The sequence below is a fragment of the Canis aureus genome, chromosome 9 (assembly GCF_053574225.1).
Source record: "Canis aureus isolate CA01 chromosome 9, VMU_Caureus_v.1.0, whole genome shotgun sequence".
Classification (NCBI taxonomy): Eukaryota; Metazoa; Chordata; class Mammalia; order Carnivora; family Canidae; genus Canis; species Canis aureus.
In genome coordinates, this window is record NC_135619.1 from 77,154,034 (window position 1) to 77,174,705 (window position 20,672).

The window sequence follows — 20,672 nt, forward strand, 5'->3', positions numbered from 1 at the left end:
GAGTTAGGAAAAGCAGCTGTGGTTTTAATTATAACCCACATGTTACCACAGTGGAGTCATGATGGTTTTGGTTAATTAATATCTGAACCCAGTTAGGGATAAAATGGATCAATCAAACATATATAATCTCATTACCCCATATCCCAATGGTTATGAAATTTGAGGTATAATTTCTCTCTTTCTAGCAAAATTAGATGAAAATATTAAAAGCATAGAGACATTTTAAAAATATTTAACATATATATTATGATAGATTTTCTGTCAGTTCTTAATCATTCCCATTTTCATTGCTGTATTTCAGGAAAAATACACTATGTCACTTCAGATCTTACGTTTTTTGAAGTGTAAAGGTCAATAGAGTTAGGCATATGCAGCACACGGCATCACCCTCAACCACCTCCAACAGATCCTCATTTCTTCCATGACACCTGACATGGGGATCAGCCCTTCCATGCTCAGAGTCTCAGGAATGGATATTAGTCCTGCTCCTCACAGGACATCATCTGCACCTTTCCAGGAGCTTCCTGGTTTCACTGATTTAAATGAATAGAGTTGAGTTATGGATAATATGTTAATGTTTATCAGTTCTTATGTTCTTCCTTCCCTCATATGGAAAGCAATTAAACAGAAGACCAATAATTTAATTTTAAAATAAACAAAATGAGCAGTCAAAATCAGTATATGAAAGTAGACACTCTAATCTCAAACCAAAGAAAATACTGTATAAAACCTTAAAATAGAAAGATTAATTATCTTTCATAGTATAACTCATTATATACTATTCAGATCAAGAAATTGCCCCTTGATAGTGTATTGACTCTTCAGTTTCACAGAGCTAGTAATTAATAAATCCCCGAATAATATAATATTTGGTTATTATAAACATCTTCTTGAGTTAGACTCTGATTTAAGGGACTTAAAACTGTTTAAGTTGTAATTAATTTACATATTTTATTTAAATTACTGTTTTTAACATGTGTAATATCAGGGTATGGTGTACAATGGAATGAGTCAACTCTTCCATCAAATGTCTGATGACCATCACAACAGGTCCTGATTCCCTTCACCAGGAAGACTTCTGTCTGGACTCACACTAAAGTCCCCTAAATGTGTCACTCACACAATAATACAGGGCTCTCAGGCTGTTCATATGCAGATACAGCGTGTTCTTGGCATTGTCTCTGGAGATAGTGAATCGCCCCTTCACAGCATCTGCATAGCTTTTGCTGCTTCCACCAGTATTAACCCATGTGACCCACTGCAGCCCCTTCCCTGGAGCCTGGCTGACCCAGCTCATCCAGTAGCTCCTGAAGGTGAATCCAGAGGTCACATAAGAGAGTCTAATTGATCCCCCAGGCTTCACCAGGTCTCCTCCAGACTCCACCAGCTTCACCTCACCTTGGGCACCTGCAGACACAAGACATTCTGGTCAGGAAACTGTCCCACATCATGTTTCTCTCACTCACCTCCACTCACATAGTCAAGGTCTCCATTCTCCAGGAATTTTTTTAAATTTTTTATTTATTTATGATAGTCACAGAGAGAGAAAGGGAGAGAGGCAGAGACATAGGCAGAGGGAGAGGCAGGCTCCATGCACTGGGAGTCCAACGTGGGATTCGATCCCGGGTCTCCATGATCACGCCCTGGGCCAAAGGCAGGCGCCAAACCACTGCGCCACCCAGGGATCCCTGTTCTCCAGGAATTATCTTCTAAAATAGCGACACGGAAAACCCACCTGAGCACAGACTGCATGGTGAGTTCTCTATATTCTGTCCCAATCCCTGAAAGGGGTCACCTAAGGTTCCTGGGGCTGGGCCTTCTCTCCCAGCTAAGGGTTCAGGCTGGGCTGGTTTAATAGTAGAGGTAGGGCGCTATTTGCATGTCTTCTGAGTATGTATCAAATTTAGCAGTTAGCATCCTTATGATACTAGTTGCTCAGAACACATGTATGCATCATGGCAGAGTTTTGCAGACAGGATATGTGTCAGTAAATTGTGCTTTCTCCAACCTCATTTGGTGCCTGATTACTTATCATCAATTATCTTCCATTTTCCCACATATACACTCAAGATAGGTTATGAACATAACAATTTACCACCATTTACAGGTGTATAACTATTCACTGCAGAAGAGAGGTTGTGTGAGTGCCTGAGACCACACAGCAGTTTTAAGTGAGTCCCAGTGTCTTGGCTGTGCTCCCCACCATGGGACCTGGATCCTCCCTGAACCACTTCCAGGAAGGAACTGGACATGAGATTTGTAGGTTTCTGGAATTTCCAAAAGTGCCAATTGAGTGATGTGTGGATACCAGGTCTCTTGGTCACACAAAAATGGAGACAAGTAGAAACCTTGACAGAGACTCACAGAGCTGATGGAGATGTTGTGTATTCAACCACCACAGGGGCATTTACACCTCCTCTCTCTGTACATATGAATGGGAATTCTAAATAAAGATACAAGAGTGGAATGATTATTAAAATAATTAATTCCATAAAATGTGACCAAAAAAGGATGTGTTGTACAGCCGTGTCCTCATCTATGGCATGGAGATCATTGTACTTGTACACTCACATATATTGCCATGAAAATATCAGTTATATTGATCCTGGAGCTTGTCCTTGGCAATTTGGTTACAGGCACTATGATTATGTATTCAGAATTTGAGGACTCTTCTGTGTTTCCCCAGACTTAACAAACTGTTTACCATGTCCCTGCATCATGTTGTTTGAAGAGAAACACGCTTTATTATCTTATTTATTCATCTGACAATGTACACTTGCGCTGTTTTCATATTTTGTCTTTTGAAAATAATGAATCTATAAACATAGGTGTTTGAGGTTCCCTGTAAGCCAGATTTTCTGTGTGAATTTTTAGGTCTTTGTTTACTGGTTCATGCTAAGGCTGTGTTTTTAACTTTCTGCGTAACCTCAATACTGTTTCCTGGAGTGGCTGCACCCCTGTCCACCCACATATCGTGACCAGAGAATTCTGCAAGGCCTCCGTTCTAGTGGAGGTGGTACCAGGTGTCATTTATCAAGCAGAGCAGACCACACCCAGTTAAAACTCATCACATCCTGGCCAAGGATCACACACTGCCCATTGCAGACAGGGAGAGCCTCTGTAGGTATGACCTGATGGAAAAAGATGCCAAAACAGAAGAACCCAGTGCATGCAGCATACACTAGAGACACTCTCTAAGGTACCAGACTATCCACACTATATAACCTCTTCCTCAAAAAACTGTTCCTTTTGGAGGAGGAATCATAACTGGCTTTTCTAACACAGAGAAGAAGGTAGATGGTTAGAGAAACTGCCATGTTGGAGTGCTTCCGATTGCCATCAGTATTTGGTTTTCTCAGACTGATCCCCATAACCCTGCAGTTTGTGCAGAGGGCTCCTGTTACATGTCCATTTGCAGGACTTTCCATCACTGAATGGATCGTGTGCATCAGGAAGACTGCCAGCAGTCCACACCCTCAAACTGGCCAAAACATCCACTGAACGGTGATAGAGGGTGGTGCTAATAATAGTCCTGCTATTCGGTTCTATTGGAGCTCATCTGTTGTCCCCCATGAAGCTCCTGTGTCATTGGAGACAAGAATGAGATTGTGTGCATGGTCCTCAGGTGGCAACTGTCACTTCCTGCAAATCATATAATGACTGTATCATACTCAATGGACTTTCTACATTAAAAGATCTCTTGAGTGCATAGAAGTGCTGGATCAAGGGAAAGAGGGATATAAGATTATGATATTGTGTGATAAATGGCAGAGTGAGATTTCGAGTTTCCAGGTAACACAGAAGGTAGTTATCCCAAAATCTTTGTTTTTTTTTTAACTTTAAAAACAGGCATTTATTTTTTGCATCAAATACAGGTGTTCCAAATATCCAAAGGATGGAATAAGGTGGGTCAGCCTACAGTCTAAGGATAAAATGATTGACCCTATAATGATTTAATTCATGTCCCGTAAAAGAAACATTATCACCACAAAAGGCTAAATAAAAATAACACCACGTTAGAGAAGTTAAAGTATTTTTCTTTTTTCATTTTTAAATGAAAATTATCTAAAGATGTGAAAATCTTTAAAGATGACTGGCATAAATGGCCAAGATTTTTGTTAAATGCAGTATAAAACAAGGAGAGATAATCTGTTGTTGTCTGCATGATATGTGCAAGGTGGAAGGAGTATTTTAACCATTTTTTTCTTTATTTAAATTCAACTTGCCAGCATACAGTATACCAGAGTATACCACCCTGTATTTGTCACATCATATGTGACAACTGGGTGATGGGCATTAAGGAGGACATCTGATGTGGTGAGAACTTAGTGTTATGCTGTATGTTGGCTAAATGAATTTACATATCACATCATCTTTCAAACAAGAAAGTACTGAGGATTTTGAAAAACACCCATTTTGGAGGTCTATAAGAAAACTGAGTTCTGGGGCACCTGAGTGGCTCCATGTTTGAGCTTCAACCTTCAGCCCAGGTCAGGATTATGGAGTCCTGGGGGTGAGTCCTACCTCAGGCTCCCCAGAGAAAGCCTGCTTCTCCCTCAGCCTGTGTCTCAGCCTCTCTCCGGGTCTCTCATGAGTAAATAAATAAAATATTTAAAAGAGATAAAGCAGAGTTCAGGGAGTAATATATCCCTCAAACTACAAAGAGGCATGTGTATCCACTGACATACCTGTGCTCTACATGATTTGTGGAGAAGCCTTGGATTTCCCTAGAAGTGAGATGGTTTCCAGGTGAGATGACCATTGGATCCCTGGACTTATAAAGTATATTTCCATCCGGAAACATAGGGAGCATCCCCCAACTCATTGAATCCATGAATACAAGAATATCCATGGAAGGTAGAAGTCATCTAATTTATTTGTCTCAATGTCTGTGCTGTTCATCTCATGTTCTTATCTCTACTGTTAGACTGAGCAACACACATGACCTTCCCTGGTTCTCATTACAACAGATCAGAATGATTTACATCAATATTGACTCTGTGTCTCCGGGATGCAGCAGACAGATCATGGGTCTTGTCAAGCTCTGTTTTCCTAGGATCTAATTATATATATTTTATCCAGATGAGATCAGAGATCATAATTAAAAAGAGTTCTACTTTCTGTACAACCTTGATGACATTTAGTATTGTCATAGTTTAATTTATTCAATTCAGTAATTTAGTCAATAGGTGGAGATGTGTTGTATTGTGAGGATCATTATATTTACATTTATCATTTACCTCTTTCCAGGGAATAGAACATTAATCTGTTACATGTTTCTTAAAGAACTCCTGAGAATAGTGCCACCATCAAGGACGTGGAGGATGTAGGGTTGGTGATGTTCCCCACATGCCTATTCACCATTCCTATTTGGGCTGCATAAAATCTGAAGTGCTCTAGAAGTCCCCTATGGGCATTTCAGATTGATGGTCTTCAAATTTTGCGGGAAAACCCCTGCCAAACTCTGCTGATCATGGTTCATCTATAGAGAAAGCTGTCAGGCTGTTTCTGGATCTTAGAATCTACAGCTGGAAGCCTGTGTCCCTAGGTTAGCATGGAAACTGAGCTTTCCATCTTGAAGTGAGTTGTATTTGAGCACCTAAGCCCAAGATTGGGGCATGCACAGTGCCTCTCCATCACCAAATGGAAGAAGTGTTGGTTTCTGGAGCAATCCTGAGGACACAGCATGTCCCATTAAGGAGCTTCCAAATCCTCATGGAGCCCAGTCCTGCTCCTGATTAATGAATGGGGTCACCTGGAGATCCTGGGTCTGGGCCTCCTCTCCCAGCTGTAGGGTCAGGGCTGGGATGGTTTAATCAGTGGAGGGAGGACACTATTTGCTTGTCTTTTGAATATATAATCAGCCCCCACCGATATTTGATTTGATTCTTTACAAGTTATTAACAAGGATTGCTTTACATCTTTACATCTCTAGGCCACTGTGTGTAATATCTTGTGACACTATGAATTGTTCAAACCTATGAAAAAATTACCTTTTCATTTCTTTATGACTCTTAAAAATCTCTCATCAATTTAGTTACTTTTAGAGACAGTATTTTTCTTCTTTCAGAATATTTAATTTTACATATTATATTTCTGACCTGGTGTCAATGTAACAAGTTTTTATAACGTACCTTTTAAATACTTTATTGTTAGGGATCCTGGGGTGTCTCAGCAGTTGTGGTCTGTCTTCTGCTCTGGGAGGGATTCTGGAGTCCAGAGTTCCAGTCCCACGTTGGGCTCCCAGCATGGAGCCTGCTTCTCATACTGCCTGTGTCTTTCATGAAAAATTAAATAAAATCTTTCAAATATAAATTATTGGTTGTTACTGTGTGGAAACCTAGAATTACTTTGATTTTTTATAATAAATTTATTTTTCATTGGTGTTCAATTTACCAACATACAGAATAACACCCAGTGCTCATCCCATCAAGTGCCCCCCTCAGTGCCCATCACCCATTCACCCCCACCCCCCGCCATCCTCTCTTTTCACCACCCCTAGTTCATTTCCCAGAGTTAGGAGTCTTTATGTTCTGTCTCCCTTTCTGATATTTCTCACACATTTCTTCTCCCTTCCCTTCTATTCCCTTTCACTATTATTTATATTCCCCAAATGAATGAGAACATATAATGTTTGTCCTTCTCCGATTGACTTACTTCACTCAGCATAATACCCTCCAGTTCCATCCACGTTGAAGCAAATGGTGGGTAATTGTCATTTCTAATGGCTGAGTAATATTCCATTGTATACACAAACCACATCTTCTTTATCCATTCATCTTTCGATGGACACTGAGACTCCTTCCACAGTTTGGCTATTGTGGACATTGCTGCTAGATTTACTTTGTATGTTGATTTTGTATCCTATATATTCCCTGAAATTGTTCATTAACTAAGTGTTTGGTTTTAGAACTTATTGGGTTTGACCCTGCAAAAGATCATGTCCTATGGATACGAATAATTTTTTTCTCAATCTATTGATTTAAATATTTATTATTCTTAGTTTCTTAAATTTCCTGGATTGGAATTCCAGTCATTGCCACAGTATGGGCTTCCTTCTCTTCTTCTTGTTTATTTGTCTGGACTAATTATTCTGTAGACATATGACAGACCTAAGTGGAGATGTATTTCATGTTGCATGTGCATGAGCTCCCTGGAACACAACACACAGACAATGACTTAAGTAGGCAGCCCTTGTGCTTCTTACACAACAGAACTTTGGGTTTTTGGATATAAGACCAGGATTTTGGGTTGGGGTCAGTAATATAGTGAGGAAATGACAAGGGTGGTTTGCATTGCTTTCTGGGCCCCATAGACCATTCTAGTGAAAAGGATGGTTCAACCGTCTTGGTTCAGAGAAGGGAATTTTCCCATGGGAGATTTATTTCCTTCCAGCAAGGTGACATAGGAGTTTCAGGCTCTCTGTCCACTGGATGATTCTCGTGTGATTTTTTTCACAATAATCCAGAGAACCAGTTGACATATGGGGTGGCACAGTTTATTCTCCTTCAGTATAGCATGTTGAATACTCATGGTGGGAATGACCCCATGTGTGGGTCCTGACTTGACAGAAGGGCTTCAGGTTTTCATTTTTGAATGCAGTGTTCATTGTGGGCTTTTCATAAAATGGGACTAATTCATGACACAATCTCTTATGCCTCGATTTTTAAGATGTTTTGAAGAGGAGGAGGAGCAAGATGGCGGAAGAGTAGGGTCCCCAAATCACCTGTCCCCACCAAATTACCTATATAACCATCAAATCATCCTGAAAATCTACGAATTCGGCCTGAGATTTATTTTTTTTAAATTTACTTATGATAGTCATCACAGAGAGAGAGAGAGAGAGAGGCAGAGACACAGGCAGAGGGAGAAGCAGGCTCCATTTCTGGAGCCTGACATGGGACTCGATTCCAGGTCTCCAGGATCAGTCTTGGGCTGAAGGTCCTGCTAAACCCATGAGCCACTTGGGTTGCCACAGGGAGAGTTTTTGATAATGGTTTCATTCTCTTTATCTGTTCTGTTTTGTTCATTTTTCATTTCTTCATGAAACAATTTCATTTTACTGAAAATACTAGTAATTTGTAATTTGCCTCAGTTATCCAATGTCTTCGGTGTGTGTTGAGCTTGATTCTGAGTCAATGTTCATTGTAGATTTGAATTAGAGCCTTTAATCTGATAAGACATTTCCAAATATCTTCTTTCATTCTGTAGGTGGTCTTTTAATTACTTTGTGTGATTCCTTTGCTGTGAAAATGCTCTTTCCTTGATGAAGTCCCCATACTTCATTTTCCTTTTCTTCCCCTTGCCTCTGGAGACACGTCTGGAAATGGTTGCACCTGAGGTAGAAAAAGTGCTGCCTGTGTTCTCCTGAGGATTCTGATGGTTTCCTGACTCACATTTAGATCCTTCATCAACTTTGAGTCCATTGTTGTGAATGATGTCAGAAAAGTGTCCCCTTTCATTCTCCATGTGGGTCTCTAATATTTCCAAAACCATTTGTTGAAGAGATTTTCTTTTTTTCCATTTGATATTCTTTTCTGTTTTGTCATATTTTTTGACATTATATTTCAGGGTCCATTTCTGGGTTCTCAAACATTTCTATTTCACTATACGTCTGTATTTGTGTCAGTGCCATACTGTCATGATGATCACAATGTTGTAATCTACCTGTCAACCAGAATCAGGATGTCTCCAGCTTTGCCCTGCTTTTTCAGGATTGCTATGGCTATTTGAGGTCTTGTGGTTCCCTAAAAATTTTCAGATTGTTTGCTCAAGCTCTGTGAATAATACTGGTGATATTTTTATACACCTACTTTGAATGTGTTACTTGCTCTTGGTAGCATAGATATTTTATCAATATTTATTCCTCTAAACTATGAGAATAAATATTTTCAATCTATTTGTGTCTTTCTTACTGTCTTCCATAAGTATTCTGGAATTTTGAGACTGTACATCCTTCCCTCTTTGGTTAGGATTTTTCCTCATTATATTATTATTTATGGTGCAATTATAAATTGCATCAACTCCTTGATTTTCTCTTTTTCTGTTTCATTTGAATTACATAGAAAATCAACTGACTTCCTTGTATTGATTTTAAAATACAATTCAGATTTTGCTGAATTCCGGTATCAGTTGTAGCAATTTTTTCAAAGCAATCTTAGGATATGAACTTTAACTTGTATTTGAAGAGTGAAAGTTTGACTTTTTCTTTGCTGTTTGTATGATTTTTCCTTCCCTTTGTTGTCTGATTGTTGAGGCTAGGAGTTCTAGCACTATGGAGAAGAACAGTAGTGATGGTGGGCATCCCTGTCCTTTTCCTGATCTTAGGGGAAAAGCTCTCAAATTTTCCCTTCGAGGATGACATTCCCCATGCGTCTTCTGTAGGTGGCTTTTATGAAGTTGAGAATGTCTCCCTATCTCTACACAGCAACATGTTTTTATCAAGAAAGTATAATCTCTTTCACGAAAATTTTTGAGTATCAGTTGAGAGGACAAAATCCCATTGTTTGATTTGCAGATGCTGAACCACCCTTGCAGTCCAAAATTTAATCCCATTTGGTCCTGGAGAATTGTGCTATTAATGTACTGTTGGATCCTGTTTCTTAGGATCTTGTTGAAAATTCCACATCCATATCCATCAAGTCTGTAATTCTCCTTTTCAGTTGGATCTTTCTCTGCTTTTGAGATGAAGGAAATGATACCCTCAGAAAATGAACTTAGAAGTCTCCTTTAATTTCTATTTTTGGAACGTTTTCAGAATAGGTATTAATTCTTTTTAAATGCTTGTTGCATTCCCACGGGCAGCCATCAGTCCCAGGACTTTTGATTGTTAGAAGAATATAAATATGTTTGATTTTCATTTCTTGGTTTTGGGTCTTTACAGGTTTTCTATTCACTCCTGTTTCTGACTGGGTTGTTTCTACGTTTACTTGAAGGCATCCATTTTTTCTCTGATTGTTGAATTTGTTGGCATGTTATTGCTCATAATGTTCTCTCTGTTTAATAATTTATTTTTAATTTATTTATTCAATATTTTATTTAAGTTCAATCTACCAGCATATAGTAACACCAAGTGCTCATCTCATTGAGTGCCTTACTTAGTGTCCATCACCCAGGTACCATGTCCTACCACACACCTCCCCTTCTGGAACCCTTTGTTTGAGTCCCAGAGATAGGAATCTCTCATGATTTGTCTTCCTCTCTGATTTATCCTCACACAATTTCCCTCCTTCCATTATGATCCCATTCACTTTTTCTCATATTCCACATATAAGTGAATCTACGATGATTTTCCTCTGACTTATTTCATTGGTAAAATACCCTGTAGTTCCATACAAGTTGATGGAAATGGTACTTACTGATCCTTTCTAATGATGGAGAAATATCCCTTTGTATATATAAACTGTATCATGTTTATCAATTCATCTGACAAAGGACATCATGGATTCTCTGGGAATTTGGCTCTTGTGGACATGGCTGCTACAAACATGGGGGTGCAGGTGTCCTGGCATTTCACTGCATCTGTATCTTTGGGATAAATCCCTGACAGTGCAATTGCTGGGTCTTAGGCAGATCTATTTTTAACTCTTTGAGGAACCCCACACAATTTTCCAGAGTGGCTGCACCAGTTCACATTCCCACCAACAGTGCAAGATGGTTCCCCTTTCTCCACATCCTGTCCATTTGTTGTTTTCTTTCCTATTAATTTTCTTTTTCTCTGTGGTGTGAAATGCCAGCTGAATGTGTTTGGATGTGCTGTTTCCTGATAGAAAGTGATGTGGAGCATTATTTTCATGGACTTGTTGGCAATAAGTAGGTTTTATTTGGAGAAATTTCCTTTCATGTTTTCTCCTCATTTCTGGACTGGATTCCTTGCTTCTTGTGTGTTGAGTTTGATAAGTTCTTTATAGATGTTGGTTACAAGTTCTTTGATTTTTCATTTACTAATATCATCTACCCTTCTGTATGTTGTGTTTTAGGTTTGTTGACAGTTTCCTTTGCTCTGCAGAACATTTTTGTTTTGGAGCTCCCAACATGCATTTTTGCTTTTGATTCCCAAATCATTATACATATGTCTTGCAAGAAATTTCTGTGGCTAAGTTCCAAAACATTGTTCTCTCTCTTCTCCTCCTAGAGATTTTGATGGATTGTTGTCTCATATTTAGATCTTATAACCATTTTGACTTTATCTTTTTGTCTGGTATAAGAGAATGGTCTACTTTAATTCTTCTACATGTGTCATTCAATTCTCCCCATGCCAATTATTTTTTAGAATCTTTTATTTTCCAAGCGGACATTCTTTCCTATTTTATCAAAGATTATAGACTATCTGTTTGAGGGTCCATTTCTGGATTCTCTATTCTTATGTATTGATCTGTTGTCTGTTTTTTTGACAGTACCACACTGTCTTAATGGTCACGGCTTTGTAGTACAGCTTGAAATCAGGCATTCTGATGACCCAGCTTTTGTTTTCTTTCTCAACCTTACTCTGGATATTGAAGCTCTTTTCTGATTTTATAGAAATCTGAGGATTATTTGTTCCATCACCGGGAAGAAAGCTTGTGGTATTTTGATAGGAACTGCATTCAATATCTAGATTGCCCTAGGTAGCATAGACATTTTCACAACGTTTATTCTTCTGATCCTTGAGCATAGAATGTTTCTCCATCTGTTTGTGTCTTCATTCATTTCTTTCATAAGTGTTCTCTAGATTTAAAGTATAGGTCCTTTACCTTATTGGTTAGGTCTATTCCTAGATATCTTATATTGGAGCCATTGTAAATGAGTTTAATACCCTAATTTCTCTGTTATCAGTATCATTGTTACTTTGTAGAAATGCAACTGCCTTCTAGCCTTGGTTTGTCTCCTGCCATGTCCCTAAGTTGCTACGTTCTTTCTAGAAATTTTAGGTGCTATCTCTTGTGGTTTATATAAAAATATCATGTACTCTGCAAAGAGGGAGAGTTTTAATTCATCTTTACCATTTTGAATGCCTTTTATTTTGTTGTCTGATTGTTGTTGCTAGGAATTCTATTTCTTTTGTGAGCAGAATCAGTGAGGGCCTGCATCCGTGCTGTCTTCCTGAGTTTAGGGACAAGATCTTTTAATCCTCATTGAGTATGAGATTCACTGTGAACTTTCCTTAGATGGCTTTTAAGATATTGAAGCATGTTCCCTCTACCCTCTACTTTGAAGAGTTTTAATCAGGAATGCCTGCTGTAATTTGTCCTATGAGTTCTCTGCATCTAGTTAGAGAACCATATATATCTTGTCTTTTCTATTTTTTATAAAGATTTTATTTATTCATTCATGAGTGACAGAGAGAACGAGAGGAAGAGAGGGAAAGAGAGAGAGAGAGAGAGAGTTTAGGCAGAGAACAAACAGGTTCCATTCAGGGAGCCTGACGTGGGACTCAATCCTGGGACTCCAGGTCATGCCCTTGGCTGAAGACAGGAACTAAACCACTGAGTCACCCAGGCATCCCTCCTTGTCTTTTCTATTTTTTTACTATTATCTACAAATACTTATTGTAACACTTGAATAGAACTACAGGAAACGCTTGGCATTGATAGAAAATATTGAATCGTTGTTAGGTTACAAAAATTTATACATAGCAAAATTTAATGCTCTTTACACAGAAAATATTAGACTACTTAAATAAAACTTTCAGAAATTCCTGGTAATAGCTACGAGAATTAGAAAAGTAAAATTAGGCTTGAGACACTGCATCTTCTAGAACACTGGACTCTAACAGCACCTCCACTGCTGGAAAAAATATTTAAGTCTGTCATGCAACAGGAAAACAAAACAAGCTATTCTGGAACAACTGTTCTACACAGAAGAGAGCTTCTCCCAATTAAAAATGGTGAAAATCCAAATAGGCATTTTTAGGCATTAACAAGAACAAAAAGAATCCAAATGAAATATTATACTTGATGTTCAATTTTAATAGCATCTTGATAAAGGTATGCTTCCTTTCATTTTAATACATTTCTGCACATGTATATGTTTTAAAATCCAGGAAACAGCCAAACCAAAAGTTAATTGTTAACATGAATATGCATAATTAACCCTATATTATGCAGCCCCTTTAAAAAAGCACTAATGCACCCAACAGCTGTATGTATCATTTCATAAAGAACAACACAGTCTACCATCACTAATACCCAATACTTATAATCACTTAATGTGCTGGAACACAATGATTTAGAAGGCAAGTTTCTCTTGAAAATGGCTTAAACACAAGCAGGTGTTTTTGCTGAACATTGAACTTGTATTATTCCAGGAAAGTTTTCAATTTAAAAATGAAGTAAATGCCAATTCTAATTTAAATTACTTAAGTATTCAAGTCTATTAAAGTGGGAGGAGGTCTGTGCTTCATTTGTAAATGAGGTTTTTAGATAGTTGGTACAAAACTATAAACTTGCTATTCAGACAACATAAAAATGGTTCAGAATGGTGGTCATTTTAATAAGGTAACACTTCTTAATTAAGAAAAACGTTTGTGGACAAAAGACTATGAAGGATTTTGGGTCTCCTGTTGTAAAATAAGTTCTTAGAAATCTAAAACAAATACTTATTAAGGCAGAGCTGACATTTATTTCCCAGGATGAAGAATGACAACTGGGTCATTTTATTCAAGGAAGTCTATTATAATTTTTTTTGGAAAGCTTGTCAATGAGTCAGAATCCAGCTTCTTCAATGGTAGGTATAGTAGATTTATAGTAGATCCTTTTACCATTATTGAAAAATAGATTTCTGATTGGATCAGGAGACTAATGTGTCCTGGACTTAAAGAATAGAGAAGTCAGTTAATTTAAAAAAAAGCCAATTGTTAAGAGTCTCATGATCTTGAGCCAAAGTTTAATAAATGTGAGCTTTCAGAAATGGAACCCTCATCCCCATTCCATTTTATTCCCTATATAGGTAATCTTACTTGAGGACGGATGGCATATGTGAACTGATGGTCAAATTCCTTGATGCTGGCACATCCTTAGTCACTCTCAAGGAGTATGCCATATTCCCATCACTCCTCTTGGTAGGATCGCTCTACCAATAAACGTGAATATGCCACAAATTTCAGAAAGATCAACAATCATTTTGTCAAAGTGTTGACTTTTGAAATGGCTAACATGAAACCTCCAATATCTGCTCTCAATAAAAAGATTGACATACAGGAATGTTTTCCTAGAAATACATCCCTGCAGCTTGAGAAAGACAGTGAAGTGTTTGTACTTCTACATTTGTTTGTTTGGTGGGGTACACATCTGTACTGCATCTGCTGTCTGATGACTTCTCAGAGCTGCAAACTCGTCAGCTGTAACACTCTGGCAAACATTTATGTGTAAGAATTGAGTTGTTCTTTTGACCTAGACTGGATATGTTGAGGTTCCTGTTCTTCCTTTGCTTTGATATCCTGGTAAGCCTGCATTTTGCTTGCCTCCTTTATGTAAGCCCAGTGAGAATACAGTATCATGAGGAAGTGATCTGGAAAAGAAGGGTGAGTATGATTGGTAGTGAGCATGTCAGAAGGCAAAGCAAGGTGCTAGACAGATTAGACCGTCTTTACTGTCAAAAGGTAGAGTGGGATATTCTGTATTAATACTCATTCTGCTGTCAGAGCCATCAGATACTGGAAGCATGCTCTACTAGTATGCTTAAGAGTTAAAAGGCTGAAAAAAATTAGTATACAGACATAATGAACTGAAAAACATGGCCAATGTTATTGTTAAGAAAAAGCAAAAATGAAATAGGAGAGGATGTTTTTTGTTTGTTTGGGTTTTTTTTTGTTTTTCTTCTTGTTTTTTACCATTTTGGGAATAATTTTAACTAACACAGACGTTCAGAAACACATTGTGTGCTTCTTTTAAAATCAGTGTCGTGCAAAGATCATTCCTCTCTGTGGATAAAAATCAATTCCCCAAAGGCCTAGAAGTGAATAATACTTATTTTGAGTAACGAATATAAACCATGTATTTAACATGGCAAAATTACCTGAATGTCAAGACTACAATTTTAAGACCTCTAAGCAAAGCACGCAGTCTGTGTTAACACATTTTCAGTAGTGAAACTCCAGGTTTTGTTCTCTAACTGCCATTAGTGCAGAAAGTGTACAAATCCTTCTTCTTTTGAGTTGATGTGACCAACACTTCTTTCCCGCTTATTTTCTTCATCTTTCCTGCAAAATCTACATCTCCAGTGCCTCATATTTCCCTTTCAACATATCCGAGACTTTCGAATCCAGGCACAATTTCTGTTTATCTTAAAATCTGAAGTGCAGCTGGAGACCTGGGTCTGAGGAAACAAGGACTCTGCACCAAAACTTGACAACACAGGGTTACTGATGGTGTGGCTCTGAAAAGAGGGACTGTGTTGTGCCAAGAGAACACATGCCCCACATTCAGATCCTGGTCTCATAGAAAACAACTGGGTGCTCTTTATTTTTCTTCACATTGTACTCTAGCTAGTGGCATACTTGGAGGGGCATTTATTTGGTAGTGAGCCATGTAGTCCGAAAATAATGTTTAGTCAAATTTAAAATATGTTTGCCTTTTTTCCCAGAGTCTAAGAAAACAAAATCCAGATGAAACACCTCTCTGCCGTCTTCTCTCCAGCACTGGTATTGGTTATAAAGCAAGCAAAAGTAATGGACAATCATTGACTGATGAATGGATAAAGAAGATGTGGTCTCTGTATACAATGGAATATAATTCAGCCATTAGAAACGACAAATACCCACCTTTTGCTTTGACGTGGATGGACCAGGAGGGTCCATGGACCAGGAGGCTGAGTGAAATAAGTCAATCAGAAAGGACAAACATTATATGGTCTCATTCATTTGGGGAATATAAAAATAGTGAAAGGGAATAAAGGGGAAAGGAGAGAAAATGAGTGGGAAATATCACTGAGGGTGATAAATCATGAGAGACACCTAACTCTGGGAAACGAGCAAGGGGTAGTGGAAGGGGAGGTGGGCAGGGGGTGGGGTTGACTGAGTGTCAGGCACTGAGGGGGGCACTTGGCAGGATGAGCACTGGCTGTTATGCTATATGTTGGCAAATTGAACTCCAATTAAAAAATAAGTAAAAAAATTAAAAAAGTAACAGACAAGGCAGGTGTTACAAAGTTTTAGCGCTACATTTAGAGATACCGCTCCAAGTTCCATAAAGTTATTTTTTAATAGATCCTCACCAATGCCAGTACACAACTGAATCATTTTCACAACATGGAAATAGCCAGATCTCATCATTTTGTAATTCATTCCCCACATGTTCTTGCTATAACAGCATTGGGAGGGAGGAGTTAAGATTCTGGATCAGAGTCCTTGATCTTGTCTCATAACTGGAACATGATAGGCATTTATGCAATCATTCTGATTTCCGATGAAATCAGAGGTCTGGGAGAACAAAAACTGCAAGTCGACATGTAGAAAACCGACCACCTTTTGGACGTAGGAGGTGTGGATTTTGTCATGGGGACATATAGCTGTGGCAATGATGACAGGAGGGAGGCTGATCCAGAATATTCTGCAGAGTAGTATGAGCAGCAGAGAGGAAAATGTGAACCTTTTGATGTCCGCTTCCATGGGGATGTGCTGCCTTGAAGGTGCACAGGTGGTAAAGAGGGAGGAATCCCAGGATACTAATGGGTCTAACGAACCCCAGGGTTGTAGGAAGAATGTGTGGCACAAACGTGATGCACAGCAACTAAGGACAGGAGCATGGACAGTGGCTGAGGACAGTGAGTCCAGGTGTGGGTTTCCTGCTCTATTTTGTCATACCCCGAGTGTTATCCTGGGACCAGATTATAAAGGACAAATAAGAGGTGAGACCCTGTTTAAGTGTTTCTGGGTGATGTCACCGCATTCCCAGACTCTGTGGATTAAACAACAGACACTCATTCTCACAGCTCTGGAGTATGGGATATCTTAGGTCCAGGTGCAGGCAGATGTGGTATCTGGAGAGTGCCCACGTCCTAGCGCGTCCTTTCCCTGTCACCTCATATGGGGCCCAGAGGCAGGGAGCTTTCCTAGTCCTGGTGTATAAGGTCCCTGATCCCATCATGAGGCTGCACCTCCTAACCTAAGTGCTCCCCTAAGGCCCCACCTCATCCTCCCATCACATGGACGTTAGGTTCCAAAACAGGGATGTAGAGGTCACACAGAGTGAGCTGATATCAGCACCTGAAGGATCCATGAGATATTCCCTGCAGGTGGAAAGTCCTCCTCCACCTTTGTTCTCTCAGTTTTCATAATAGTGTAGTTTAATTTGTCATCACACCGTATCTTTGAGTGTCACCTGCTGACACCTGTGATCACCAGTCCTCCCTCTTCTCCTCCAGCCCCACCCATGGGATATCCAGCGGGAACCATTGAATTCCCTCCTTAATGGAGATGTGACACAGAATCCACACAAGTCCCTCCTGGAGCAGGACCTCGTCCCTACCACTGTGCCACAACACACACCATGAGCCAGTGTCCTTCCAAAATCCAAGCACTTATGACGTGATGACAGGCCTGCCCTGCTCTCAACAGACACGATGATGAAGGTGATAAAGGTTTGTACTCTCATGTCTGTGTGTGTTTGGGGTGCTCTTCAGACTACACATCCTCACAACGTGCTTCCTGGGGTCCCTTGCTTTCACAGATTCACACTGATATTGATTCTGTGAGAGTGGTTAAAGACTGAAGTCACAACTGCACTCCGTCTTCTCTCCATTTGATTTTTGAGCCCTTTGTAGTGTCATGACCAGCATGAATTTTATGTTGTTTCTAAAATCCTTGCATATTAGAAACGATGAATACCCACCCTTTGCAACAACGTGGATGGAACTGGACGGTATTATGCTGAGTGAAGTAAGTCAATTGGAGAAGGACAAACATATGGTCGCATTTATTCAGGGAATGTAAAAAATCGAGAAAGATTAAAAAAGGAGAAAGGAAGGAAAATGAGCGGGACATGTCAGAGAATGAGACAGAACATGAGAGAATCCTTACTCTGGGAAATGAACAAGGGGTAGTGGAAGGGGAGGTCAGTGGAGGGTTGGGGTGACTGGGTGACAGGCAGTGAGGGGGGCACTTGGCAGGATAAGCACTGGGTGTTATGGTATATGCTGACAAATTGAAATTCAATAAAAATAAACAAAATAAAATAAAATCATAGCACCGTGAGCTGGGTGGATGTTTCATACTCCATGTATAGAGCTGGGACTCTTATAAAGGAGAAGTTGTGGTAAATGGAGATATGGCTAATAAACTGGTATTAACGGACAGTAGTAAGAAATTTTAAGCAGATTTGTCCTTGAGTATATAAGAAGAGTTGTTGACTAAAACCAACCAAATTTCCAAATCAGAACCTGAATAAGTAATAAGCAAAGCAAGAGACACTGTCATTTTTGGGTGTTGGAATATTTCACTTTCTATGACAACAAAGTGTGTAAGTTAGAGACTGAATACGTAAGCACAGAATCCTGTACCCAGAGAAACTCCCTTGGGGAAACTGCTCCTTGGAGAGGAAGTCCAGACTCTGACAGGAAACCTGCCCAGAGCCTCCATCTGCATCTGCTCCTGGGCCTTCAACACAGAAGTGGTGAGTAGTGTGCACCCCCTGGTGGTCCTGATCCCCTTCTACAGGGAGGTTTGTGTCTGGACTCACACTGAGGTCGACTCACTGTGTCCTTCGCACAGTAATACATAGCCGTGTCCTCGGCTCTCAGGCTGTTCATCTGCAGATACAGCGTGTTCTTGGCATTGTCGCTGGAGATGGTGAATCGGCCCTTCACAGCGTCTGCGTAGTATATACTACTTCCATCATACCAAGTAACTGCGACCCACTGCAGCCCCTTCCCTGGAGACTGACGGACCCAGCTCATGCCATAGCTACTGAAGGTGAATCCAGAGGCCACACAGGAGAGTCTCAGGGACCCCCCAGGCTTCACCAGGTCTCCCCCAGACTCCACCAGCTGCACCTCACCCTGGACACCTGCAGACACAAGACATCCTGGTCAGGAAACTGTCCCACATCCCCTGTTTCTGTCACTCACCTCCACTCACATACTCAGGTTTTCTGGTTCTCCATGAATTACCTTTTATTTTTATTTTTTTTTAAAGATTTTTTTATTTATTTATGATAGACACACACACACACAGAATGAGAGAGAAAGAGAGAGAGAGAAAGAGAGAAGCAGGCTCCATGCCGGGAGCCCGATGCGGGACTCGATCCCGGGACTCCAGGATCAAGCCCTGGGCCAAAGGCAGGCGCCAAACCGCTGAACCTCCCAGGGATCCCCTGAATTACCTTTTAAAATAGCGACAAGGAAAATGCAGCAGAGCACAGACTCCATGGTGGTTTGTCTGTGTTGTGTCCTGAGCACTGAATGGGGTCACCTGGGGACCCTGGGGCTGGAGCTCCTCTCCCAGCTGCAGGGTCAGGGCTGGGCTTGTTTATTCAGTGGAGGGAGGCCCCTATTTGCATATCCCCTGACTATATAGTCACCTACCAGCTTAGATTCAATTCTTAATAAGTTATATACAAAGATTGCTTCACAACACCAGATCAGTTTGTTTTGGTTTCACAGTGGATTTATGATGTTCTAATCCATCAACGCATTTATCTTTGCATTTCTGTTCCTCTTTAAAGGTCTTTCATTAGTATAGGCCATTTTTAAACAGTGTTTTCTCTGCTTAATGAAGTTTAATCATAAATATTTATTTTTGGTACCAGTATAAAGGTGATTGTTTTGTAAATTTGATACAGAAAATTTGTTGTTAGGGTGTAGGATTTAACCTTATTGTCTATGCTGATTTTGTATCCTGAATTTTCTTTGAGCTCATTAGTTACTTGTAATTGTTTTTTGAAATAATTTTCCTCATTGACTATGTATATGTAAACAAATTATTTAACTTCCTGTTGAGTGATTTTAATATCTTTTATTTTCTTATTGGCCTAATTTCAAGGGTAATCTTAGATTTAGGTGCATAAATATTTTCCCTGTTATTTGTCAGATTCTTTACTCAATATTTTGTCTGATATATAGCAGATTTAGGATAGCAAATTAATTTCTTTTTGCATGTGGATCAGCTGCCTAATATATGGTGTGGTGCGGGACCTCACGAAGGGCAGGAAGTCTGTTCACAACTTCTGCCCAATTCTGATTGGAGATATATATCTTTGGTGTGTGTTGAGATCGATAAGTTCATTTTAGATTTGAATTCGAGCCTTTAATCTGATAAGACATTTCCACATATCTTCTTGCATTCTCTAGGTGGCCTTTTAGTTACTTTGAGTGATTCCTTTCCTGTGAAAATGCTCTTTCCTTGATGAAGTCGCCATAGTTCATTTTCCTTTGTTTTCCCTTGCCTCTGGAGACACGTCTAGAAGTGGTTGCAGCTGAGGTAGAAAAGGTGCTGCCTGTGTTCTCCTGAGGATTCTGATGGTTTTCTGACTCACATTTACGTCTTTCATCAAGTTTGAGTCCATTTTTGTGAATGATGTAAAACAAGTGTCCCCTTTCATTCTTCTGCATGTGGCTCTCCAATATTACCAATGGCATTTATTGAAGAGATTTTCTTTTATTCCATTGGATATTCTTTCCCGCTTTGTCTAGATTTTTTTGCCCATACTATTCTGGGTCCATTTCTGGGTTCTTAAAGTTTTCTATTTATCTATAAGTCT

At 39.5% G+C, this 20,672-nt stretch overlaps 1 pseudogene and 1 gene segment (V, D, J or C); both read right to left on the minus strand.

The window, feature by feature from the left end:
- Positions 1-19,443, minus strand: part of LOC144321313 (immunoglobulin heavy variable 3-23 pseudogene) — a 116,005-nt pseudogene extending 96,562 nt beyond the window's left edge. Inside the window, exon 1 of the transcript XR_013387019.1 lies at positions 19,296-19,443. The product of XR_013387019.1 is annotated as an immunoglobulin heavy variable 3-23 pseudogene (transcript). The remainder of the gene's footprint in view (positions 1-19,295) is intronic.
- The window catches only part of LOC144321274 (immunoglobulin heavy variable 3-74-like), a 182,744-nt gene that overhangs the window by 126,595 nt on the left and 35,477 nt on the right, over positions 1-20,672 (minus strand).